At 42.9% G+C, this 12,188-nt stretch overlaps 2 non-coding genes across 2 annotated transcripts; one reads left to right on the top strand and one right to left on the bottom strand.

Moving 5' to 3' along the window:
- Positions 1-116: 116 nt before the first annotated feature.
- TRNAN-GUU lies at positions 117-190 on the top strand. Its single transcript has one exon. It is a non-coding gene; the product is annotated as a tRNA-Asn (tRNA).
- A 213-nt stretch (positions 191-403) lies between these two features.
- Positions 404-476, bottom strand: TRNAA-AGC. Its single transcript has one exon. It is a non-coding gene; the product is annotated as a tRNA-Ala (tRNA).
- Positions 477-12,188: the final 11,712 nt, after the last annotated feature.

Below are 12,188 nucleotides of genomic sequence, written 5' to 3'. Positions count from 1 at the left end.
TTATGGCTATAAATTGACTTATAAACTGGCAAAAAAAAAACATTTTCCTTTGGCTATTCAAATTTTCTACATCGGCAGGTAAGTTTAAATGCTAGACGATCACTCACCACCTATGTGTCTCTGTGGCGCAATCGGTTAGCGCGTTCGGCTGTTAACCGAAAGGTTGGTGGTTCAAGCCCACCCAGGGACGTGATATATTTTTTTGCCTTATTTTTCTCTTGTGACTTTTTATAACCTACTCATTTTTAGCATCCATTTGACTAGTTGAGACGTATAACAGTAATCAGAGCTTTTATGAAAGAAGGTGGAACAAGCTGCATTTTGTAATTTTATTTTAATGGGGTTTTGTAATTTATGAGCAAGAATTATTCCTAAAAAATTATGTGGTGCTAGAAAAAGTATTTGGAGAATGCGGGCATCGATCCCGCTACCTCTCGCATGCTAAGCGAGCGCTCTACCATCTGAGCTAATTCCCCTCCCTGTGAGTGCGCAGTGCACATCCAAGGACAGGGATCTATCAGTAGTGCAGGACTGTATCAGTAGTGCAGGACTGTATCAGTAGTGCAGGACAGTATCAGTAGTGCAGGACTGTATCAGTAGTGCAGGACTGTATCAGTAGTGCAGGACTGTATCAGTAGTGCAGGACAGTATCAGTAGTGCAGGACTGTATCAGTAGTGCAGGACTGTATCAGTAGTGCAGGACTGTATCAGTAGTGCAGGACTGTATCAGTAGTGCAGGACTGTATCAGTAGTGCAGGACTGCCACCTCGTCAGCTCTGATAAATGTGGAGGGGGCGACGCTGCCTTATTTGTCAAAATGTATAGTGGAAGCTGTGCTACATGTTCCCCTCATTCTGCATTGTATCTTTGCCTATTGTACAAAAGAGGAGCAGAGCCCCTTATGTAAGGACTGGATAGAATATTTATGAGGCGACTTTCACACTTGTGTCGTCGTTTTCCGGCAGAGGATCTCAATACCAGAAAAAAACGTTTCTGATTAGTCCTCATGCATTCTGAATAGAAAGAGATCCGTTTAGGATGCATCAGGATACCTTCCGTTCCGGCAGCATTGAGTTTTGTGACCGGACACAAAAACGGATCCAGCACCAAAAACAATGTAAGTCATTGACTTTCAATGTAGTGACAGATCCGTTTTTTTCCGTTTTGATTTCACACAACCACATCCTAACGGAATGGATGCATCCTGATGTACAAAATCAAAACGGATCAGTTTTAATTCCGGTATAGCAATACTGGAATTATAGTGATCCGGCAAAACGTAGGCCAACTGATGGCATTAGTAAGACTGATCAGGATCCTGAAAATGCCTGATCAGTCAAAAAAATGCATTGAAATGCCGGATCCGTCTTTCCGGTGTCATCCGGCAAAACAGAACTTTTTTCACCTTTTTTTCGGTCTGTGCATGCGCAGACCGGAAGGACAGATCTGGTATTTTGAACGCCGGATCCGGCACTAATACATTCCTATGGAAAAAAATTCAGGTAAGTCTTCAGTTTTTTTTTCAGCATGCTACGGTTTTCTCTTTTGCCTGATCAGTCAAAAAGACATCCTGATGCATCCCGAACGGATTGCTCTCCATTCAGAATGCATGGGGATAAAACTGATCAGTTCTTTTCCGGCATTGAGCCCTTTTGACGGAACTCTATGCCGGTAAAGAAAAACGCAAGTGTGAAAGTAGCCTAAAGTTTACATGTTGCGTGGTCACTATATAGTTGCCTTCATGACAAGTACCTGGACCCAGATTTACTAATTTTAAAGATGGCTTAAAGGGGTTGTGCAGGCAATGTATATTATAGGTCAGGGATCAGCAACCTCCGGCACTCCACTTGTTGTGAAACTACAATTCCCAGCATGCTCCATTCATTTCTATGTGAATTCTCACAAGAGCAGAGCAAGCATGCATGCTGGGAGTTTAAGCTTAGGCCGGCTGTCGAGACCTGCACCAGATTTACCCTAGGGGTTCAGGCTCGGTGATGAATGTGGTGCAGAGATAGACACTTTTCACTGTCTCTATACCAGCTAATGGCTGGTTTACTTTGAGACAGATTTTTTTTGCGGCGCAAAATGGTGCATATTAGGCCCCATCTCTTTTCCGGTGAGCCCTGCCCCTTCCCTCCAAACCTCACCCCTCAAGCATGGTAGAATAAGTGTAGAAACAATAGACCTGTCAAATTATGCCAGTTTGTGCCATTTTTAGACAGTTGGCGCAGACACATTAGTAAATCTGGGCCGCTGTGTTGCTGCATAATAAAAATCATGCTGTCATTTTTCAACACCTAAGGCTACTTTCACATTAGCGGCAGGCTGTTCCGGCGGGTGAGCAGCCTGTCGGATCCGTCCTGCCGCTCCGTCCTTATTGACTATAATGGAGGCGGAGGTCCGGTGGTGGCACGGCGAGAGGCAGCCGGACTAAAAGTACTGCATGCTTATTATATCTTACTACTTACTCACCATATTCTGACAGCTATAACTTTTTATTTTCCTCTACAGAGCTTTGTGAGGGATTTCGTTTTTAATGGTACCATTTTGGGATATATAAAACCTTTCGATAATTTTTTTTATTCAATTTTTAAGGGGGACAAGGTGACCAAAAATGGCGAATCGTGGATTTTCATTTATGTTTATAATGTATATATATTTTTTCTACATAGTAATATTTAGTCCCCTTAGGAGACTTGAATATGCAATCTTCTGATCACTTGTCCCTAGACCACAATAGAATACCGAGGTGGAGGGAGAGTGAGTGTTGAACACAACGCCAAAGTGGAAAGAGGCAAGAAAGGGCTTTATGTTATAAAACCTGGGAATGGTGAACTGTATCTGAAAGACATTCTGGGACCTGTTGTTCCATTTTGTCAGTGTGCTCCAAGGTCTATACTTTAATCCCATGGCAAAATGTCATGCCAGAGCATGCTGAATTTTGAAAATAAACGCTGTGCACGTAGACTTTTCCATATTTTGCTATAGACTTTAAAATGTCATCTGTCACAGTGTATAAGCAAAAACAATTACCAAAAAGTGTCACACAACTAATAGCACACTAACCCGTGCAATTCAATGGGGCCATGCATACGGCCATTCTTTTCACAGATCCTTGTGCCCAATCCGAGTATCTCACTACAGGCTCTAGTCTTCCCCAAAGGAAAATCCTGTTAGGGCTTATTGCCCTTATGCACACAAACATATTATTTTTTCCGTTCTGTTTTTAAACAGGTCCGTATGCGGAAACATTCACTTCAATGGGACTTAAAAAAATAAAAGAAAAAAAATACGGAAATTACTCCGTGTGCGTACCATGTCCACATGTCCGTTCTGCAAAAAAAAAAAAAAAAAAAAGAACATGTCCTATTCTTGTCTGTTTTGCGGACAAGGACAAGCCTTGTTACAATGGATTATAAAAAAAAAAACGGATGCATCACACGGATGTCATCCATTTTTTTGCTTATTCCTGTTTTGCAGACCGCAAAATTCTTACGGTTGTCAGCATGAGCAAAATATGAGATGCACGTGGAAGTCACCTAAGGTTTTTTTTTGTAGGCATTTCTTTTTATATATTTTTTTCGGGTACCTGTGGTTTTTGTGGCACTTTTTTTCTGACATCTTTTGCACAGGGTGTGTCTTACTTCGTGGTGTTTTTTCCCCCGTAGAGAAGGTGATGGTAAAACGCAGGCTGTGTTTTTATTCTAAACACAACTTAATTAACAAAAATGCCAGTAGCAAAAACTGAAAAAAGATGTGCCCTGCATTTCAGCAAAAAACCCACTTAAACTCCAAAAGTGTACACAAACCGCACAAAAAAAAAAGTATTACTGTTGAAAAAAATGTCAGGGTACCTGCACACGGTGCGGATTTGTGTGCAGAAGAGCCGCACCGAAACGCACATAAATCTGCACTATTTCTTGTGGATTTGATGTGGATTTTTCGCAGATCTCACCCTTCCATTGAAAAGAGTGAAATCCGCACAAGAAAAACACAACAGTTCACACGCTGAAGACTTGAGAATCCACACAGTAGACCAATTTCCGCACCTAAAAAAACCCCCAAAGTTTACATGAGGTCTGTCTAATCTCATACACTTTGCTGTGTTTTTTCCTCACGAATATCTGCTCCCCGGGCAGGCGCCCTAAATCTTACCTTTACATTTCCCCCTTCTTCTGAATCCACTTTTGTCTTTGGCTTAAAAGACTGACAAAAAAACTGCCGCATTTTTTCCCAAAACTAATGGTATGTGAAGCCAACCTAAGTCCCCGTTTACACAGAGAATTTTGACAGCATTATTTGGGGCGGATTCTGCTTCAAAAAGTCTCAGGGGGCCCCCGCTGAATCCACCTACAATTGCTTTCAGTAGCAGACCATTTATAGCTGTGAATGGGGCCTAAGGGCATGTGTTGGCTGTGCCCCTGCTGCACTCGCACTGACCGCGTGCCTGCCATCTGCGGACGCATTCACTTGACCGGGATCCGCTATCCGCATCTGATGGTGCATACCGCAAAAAAGTAATGCATGCAAAGTGTGGAGGCACGGACAGAAAACCCACGGAAGCACTCCATACTGCATCTGTGGGCTTCCGATCCGTGCCTCTGTTCGAGTGGATGTGATACGGTGTGCACACGGCCGGCGCCTGTATAGTGCAGGCCAGCTGTTTGCGGACACGGCCGGCACACATTTTTGTGCATGAGCCCTAAACTGTAATCCCATGTGCAAATTTTGTTGCTGAACGTTGTTATTAAAAATGAAATAAAGCCTTAGTTGGGGTGTTTGGTAATGCTGGCTGATATCAACCAAGTACATGCATGCACAGCTCTTTAACACGCAGTCCCTGCCCGGGTCCATCTTGGGGTGCTTGTGGCATCTGTTAGGTTATGCTCACTGTAGCTGAGGACAGTTACTAGCCTTGCACAGTTTTCATATACAGAAAGTGAGAACAGATGCTTCCCTTTGATTGTACATAGTGACAGTCTGACCATTGGGACAGGTCCCGGAAGACGCGTGACAGCTGCAAACAGCTCTTCCTTCCTGAGACAGTATCAACCTTACTGAGCCGCCGGGAACTAACGCGCAAGAAACATCCATAAAGGGTCTGAAAAATCTTTCGATACAGGTGACTATAAAATATAACACGACGATCTTGGCTGCGTGGTGCACCACTCAACCAATGATGGCTTCGTGGTAGTGCAGACCCTGAACTGAATGGGGCTGCGGAGCAGCTTGCAAATTGCCATGAGCCTGATCCCAGAATCACAAAAAAACAAACAAACAAAAAACTGATGCATTTTTTGTGATTTTGGGTTTGTGCCAACTTGTGAGTCACACTGTGACCCCATTCAGTTCAGTGGCGATCAGTAGTCACGTGATGCGTGTGTCGTGGCCGAGTTCGCCATGTAGCCCCAGAATGCTAACAGATGTCCTGGGTGCCGTGGCTTTGTCCAGGGGCTCATATGTACCGTATGTTTGTACAAAGTGAAACTTTTCTGCTAGTCTTTAACCACCTCCGGACCGCTGTACGCACAGACGCGTCCTGGAGGTGGTTGATTCATTCCGCCTGGACGCATATACGCGTCATCTCGCGAGACGCGAGATTTCCTGTGAACGCGCGCACACAGGCGCGCACGCTCACAGGAACGGAAGGTAAGAGAGTTGATCTCCAGCCTGCCAGCGGCGATCGTTCGCTGGCAGGCTGGAGATGTGTTTTTTTTAACCCCTAACAGGTATATTAGACGCTGTTTTGATAACAGCGTCTAATATACCTGCTACCTGGTCCTCTGGTGGTCCCATTTGTTTGGATTGACCACCAGAGGACACAGGTAGCTCAGTAAAGTAGCACCAAGCACCACTACACTACACTACACCCCCCCCCCCGTCACTTATTAACCCCTTATTAGCCCCTGATCACCCCATATAGACTCCCTGATCACCCCCCTGTCATTGATTACCCCCCTGTCATTGATCACCCCCCTGTAAAGCTCCATTCAGACGTCCGCATGATTTTTACGGATCCACTGATAGATGGATCGGATCCGCAAAACGGAGGACGTCTGAATGAAGCCTTACAGGGGCGTGATCAATGACTGTGGTGATCACCCCATATAGACTCCCTGATCACCCCCCTGTCATTGATTACCCCCCTGTCATTGATCAACCCCCTGTAAAGCTCCATTCAGACGTCCGCATGATTTTTACGGATCCACTGATAGATGGATCGGATCCGCAAAACGCATCCGGACGTCTAAATGAAGCCTTACAGGGGCGTGATCAATGACTGTGGTGATCACCCCATATAGACTCCCTGATCACCCCCCTGTAAAGCTCCATTCAGATGTCCGCATGATTTTTACGGATCCACTGATAGATGGATCGGATCCGCAAAACGCATACGGACGTCTGAATGAAGCCTTACAGGGGCGTGATCAATGACTGTGGTGATCACCCCATATAGACTCCCTGATCACCCCCCTGTCATTGATTACCCCCCCTGTCATTGATTTCCCCCCTGTAAAGCTCCATTCAGACGTCCGCATGATTTTTACGGATCCACTGATAGATGGATCGGATCCGCAAAACGCATACGGACGTCTGAATGAAGCCTTACAGGGGCGTGATCAATGACTGTGGTGATCACCCCATATAGACTCCCTGATCACCCCCCTGTCATTGATTACCCCCCCTGTCATTGATTACCCCCCTGTAAAGCTCCATTCAGACGTCCGCATGATTTTTACGGATCCACTGATAGATGGATCGGATCCGCAAAACGCATACGGACGTCTGAATGAAGCCTTACAGGGGCGTGATCAATGACTGTGGTTATCACCCCATATAGACTCCCTGATCACCCCCCTGTCATTGATTACCCCCCTGTAAAGCTCCATTCAGATGTCCGCATGATTTTTACGGATCCACTGATAGATGGATCGGATCCGCAAAACGCATCCGGACGTCTGAATGAAGCCTTACAGGGGCATGATCAATGACTGTGGTGATCACCCCATATAAACTCCCTGATCACCCCCCTGTCATTGATTACCCCCCTGTAAGGCTCCATTCAGATGTCTGCATGATTTTTACGGATGCACTGATAGATGGATCGGATCCGCAAAACGCATCCGGACGTCTGAATGAAGCCTTACACGGGCGTGATCAATGACTGTGGTGATCACCCCATATAGACTCTCTGATCACCCCCCTGTCATTGATCACCCCCCCTGTCATTGATCACCCCCCTGTCATTGATCACCCCCCTGTAAGGCTCCATTCAGACATTTTTTTGGCCCAAGTTAGCGGAATTATTTTTTTTTTTTTCTTACAAAGTCTCATATTCCACTAACTTGTGTCAAAAAATAAAATCTCACATGAACTCACCATACCCCTCACGGAATCCAAATGCGTAAAAATTTTTAGACATTTATATTCCAGACTTCTTCTCACGCTTTAGGGCCCCTAGAATGCCAGGGCAGTATAAATACCCCACATGTGACCCCATTTCGGAAAGAAGACACCCCCAGGTATTCCATGAGGGGCATATTGAGTCCATGAAAGATTGAAATTTTTGTCCCAAGTTAGCGGAACGGGAGACTTTGTGAGAAAAAAATTAAAAATATCAATTTCCGCTAACTTGTGCCAAAAAAAAAAAATTTCTATGAACTCGCCATGCCCCTCATTGAATACCTTGGGGTGTCTTCTTTCCAAAATGGGGTCACATGTGGGGTATTTATACTGCCCTGGCATTCTAGGGGCCCCAAAGCGTGAGAAGAAGTCTGGTATCCAAATGTCTAAAAATGCCCTCCTAAAAGGAATTTGGGCACCTTTGCGCATCTAGGCTGCAAAAAAGTGTCACACATCTGGTATCGCCGTATTCAAGAGAAGTTGAGGAATGTGTTTTGGGGTGTCATTTTACATATACCCATGCTGGGTGAGAGAAATATCTTGGTCAAATGCCAACTTTGTAAAAAAAAAATGGGAAAAGTTGTCTTTTGTCAAGATATTTCTCTCACCCAGCAAGGGTATATGTAAAATGACACCCCAAAACACATTCCCCAACTTCTCCTGAATACGGCGATACCACATGTGTGACACTTTTTTGCAGCCTAGGTGGGCAAAGGGGCCCATATTCCAAAGAGCACCTTTAGGATTTCACAGGTCATTTACCTACTTACCACACATTAGGGCCCCTGGAAAATGCCAGGGCAGTATAACTACCCCACAAGTGACCCCATTTTGGAAAGAAGACACCCCAAGGTATTCCGTGAGGGGCATGGCGAGTTCCTAGAATTTTTTATTTTTTGTCACAAGTTAGTGGAAAATGCTGATTTTTTTTTTTTTTTTTTTTTTTTTTTCATACAAAGTCTCATATTCCACTAACTTGTGACAAAAAATAAAAACTTCCATGAACTCACTATGCCCATCAGCGAATACCTTGGGGTCTCTTCTTTCCAAAATGGGGTCACTTGTGGGGTAGTTATACTGCCCTGGCATTCTAGGGGCCCAAATGTGTGGTAAGGAGTTTGAAATCAAATTCTGTAAAAAATGACCTGTGAAATCCAAAAGGTGCTCTTTGGAATATGGGCCCCTTTGCCCACCTAGGCTGCAAAAAAGTGTCACACATCTGGTATCTCCGTACTCAGGAGAAGTTGGGGAATGTGTTTTGGGGTGTCATTTTACATATACCCATGCTGGGTGAGAGAAATATCTTGGCAAAAGACAACTTTTCCCATTTTTTTATACAAAGTTGGCATTTGACCAAGATATTTATCTCACCCAGCATGGGTATATGTAAAAAGACACCCCAAAACACATTCCTCAACTTCTCCTGAATACAGAGATACCAGATGTGTGACACTTTTTTGCAGTCTAGGTGGGCAAAGGGGCCCATATTCCAAAGAGCACCTTTTGGATTTCACAGGTCATTTTTTACAGAATTTGATTTCAAACTCCTTACCACACATTTGGGCCCCTAGAATGCCAGGGCAGTATAACTACCCCACAAGTGACCCCATTTTGGAAAGAAGAGACCCCAAGGTATTCGCTGATGGGCATAGTGAGTTCATGGAAGTTTTTATTTTTTGTCACAAGTTAGTGGAATATGAGACTTTGTATGAAAAAAAAAAAAAAAAAAAAAATCATCATTTTCCACTAACTTGTGACAAAAAATAAAAAATTCTAGGAACTTGCCATGCCCCTCACGGAATACCTTGGGGTGTCTTCTTTCCAAAATGGGGTCACTTGTGGGGTAGTTATACTGCCCTGGCATTCTAGGGGCCCAAATGTGTGGTAAGGAGTTTGAAATCAAATTCTGTAAAAAATGACGAGTGAAATCCGAAAGGTGCTCTTTGGAATATGGGCCCCTTTGCCCACCTAGGCTGCAAAAAAGTGTCACACATCTGGTATCTCCGTACTCAGGAGAAGTTGGGGAATGTGTTTTGGGGTGTCATTTTACATATACCCATGCTGGGTGAGAGAAATATCTTGGCAAAAGACAACTTTTCCCATTTTTTTATACAAAGTTGGCATTTGACCAAGATATTTCTCTCACCCAGCATGGGTATATATAAAATGACACCCCAAAACACATTCCCCACCTTCTTCTGAGTACGGAGATACCAGATGTGTGACACTTTTTTGCAGCCTAGGTGGGCAAAGGGGCCCATATTCCAAAGAGCACCTTTCGGATTTCACAGGTCATTTTTTACAGAATTTGATTTCAAACTCCTTACCACACATTTGGGCCCCTAGAATGCCAGGGCAGTATAACCACCCCACAAGTGACCCCATTTTGGAAAGAAGAGACCCCAAGGTATTTCGTGATGGGCATAGTGAGTTCATAGAAGTTTTTATTTTTTGTCACATGTTAGTGGAATATGAGACTTTGTAAGAAAAAAAAAAAAAAAAAATCATCATTTTCCGCTAACTTGTGACAAAAAATAAAAAGTTCTATGAACTCACTATGCCCATCAGCGAATACCTTAGGGTGTGTACTTTCCGAAATGGGGTCATTTGTGGGTGTTTGTACTGTCTGGCCATTGTAGAACCTCAGGAAACATGACAGGTGCTCAGAAAGTCAGAGCTGCTTCAAAAAGCGGAAATTCACATTTTTGTACCATAGTTTGTAAACGCTATAACTTTTACCCAAACCATTTTTTTTTTACCCAAACATTTTTTTTTTTATCAAAGACATGTAGAACAATAAATTTAGAGCAAAATTTATATATGGATGTCGTTTTTTTTGCAAAATTTTACAACTGAAAGTGAAAAATGTCATTTTTTTGCAAAAAAATCGTTAAATTTCGATTAATAACAAAAAAAGTAAAAATGTCAGCAGCAATGAAATACCACCAAATGAAAGCTCTATTATTGAGAAGAAAAGGAGGTAAAATTCATTTGGGTGGTAAGTTGCATGACCGAGCAATAAATGGTGAAAGTAGTGTAGGTCAGAAGTGTAAAAAGTGGCCTGGTCATTCAGGGTGTTTAAGCAATGGGGGCTGAGGTGGTTAAAAAAGAGTTTCCCAGGATTTTTCTTAACATGAGCCATCATTGTGAGATTGGTGGAGGTCCACCACCAGTCGGCAGAATGATGTGGCACTTGTATATCATACCTGTTACAGCAGTTCACACTGTCCATATATGCCAGAGATCACGCGTGATGTGAACATATGAAGAAGCAGAGACTCAGCCGTCATCCGAATGTAAGATCAGCAGTAGTGTAAAATAAATATATATTGCCCAAACTGTTTTTTGACTTTATAGTCGGTTACATTATATAATTACCTACAAATAAAATGGTAAGTTTGTGCGCTAATAAAGTATTTTTTTTTTTTCAAAAAGAAAGCACCTAAGCAATACTATAAAATAATTCCCGAATACACCAGCAGGTGGCAATACCCTATCAGGCTACCTATGGCGCAACTGCATTTCATCTCCAAGATCAGTTTCTATATACAAACATCTCTTGAACATTTCCCATGAGAACATTTCGCTGTGGGACTGGTATTGTGCCTGTTGGCTGAAGAACACAGCGACTATGCAAAACAAATTTGGCTTCGTAGAGGGACTAGTTTGGGAATTTGGAGGGTCAAGCCATGACCGCACTTCTCTTCTTGGTCCTCCTGGTCGAAACTTTGCATGTTAATACATACGTTGCCTGAGGTATTTTTTCCCTTTTTGGAATAAACAATTAAAACACATTAACTAATGCACAATTGACCACATTTGTCATCAGGTTTTTGACATGCGTTTTTTTTTAGAAGCCACATTTCAATGTACAAAGCCGATTTTATATGCAGCTTGGGCTGTTCATATCTGGTATTTTTCCTTTCATCTGATTATATATATATAGAACACTGTAAAGAAAAGCAGCAGATTACGCTTTCAGATACAAAAAGTACCCATATGCATACCGACCCATCATCTGCCAAAAAGGACACTGTTAGGCTGGGTTCACATCACGTTTTTCCCATCCTTTTAACGTATACAAAAAACGTAATGCCTCAGACTGATGCCATACAGTGGCATCCGTTCACCATAGAGTTCCATTGTAAAAAATAATAATAATCTACATTTTTACCAGATACAAGAACGTAGTGTGCTGCATTTTTGTAATGCATACGTGAAACGGAGGCCTAAAACATGATGGGAACCCACCCTTAGCGTATATTTTGTGCATGGGGTCTTATGGATACATTTACCAATCTGTTTACCCCAGTTTTTGGCATGAGTTGAGCCTTTTCTAAAGTTGAGGGTTAAAAAAAATAAAAAAAATTAACTTACCTTCTCCTGTTGTTCGCGTAGTTCTCCCGGTCTTTAGTTCTTTAAAAGATAAACTATGGGCTAAAGGACCTTTGGTGACGTCAGATCACATGCTCCAATCACATGGTCCATCACCGCGGTGATGGACCATGTGATTGGAGCATGTGATCTTACGTCACCAAAGGTCCTTTAGCCCATAGTTCATCTTTTGAGAAGTAAAGAAGAGACCGGGACTTACGCGAACAAACGGAGAAGGTCAGTTAATTTTTTTTAACCCTCAACTGATCACTTACTATGCGTTCTGTATTCAGAATGCTATTATTTTCCCTTATAACCATGTTATAAGGGAAAATAATACAGTGAATAGACTGTCTCCTAGAAACCATGCGTGAAAATCGCACAGCATCCGCACTTGCTTGCGGATGCTT

Source organism: Bufo bufo, chromosome 8, assembly GCF_905171765.1.
Source record: "Bufo bufo chromosome 8, aBufBuf1.1, whole genome shotgun sequence".
NCBI lineage: Eukaryota > Metazoa > Chordata > Amphibia > Anura > Bufonidae > Bufo > Bufo bufo.
This window is presented reverse-complemented; position numbering and strand designations above follow the sequence as displayed.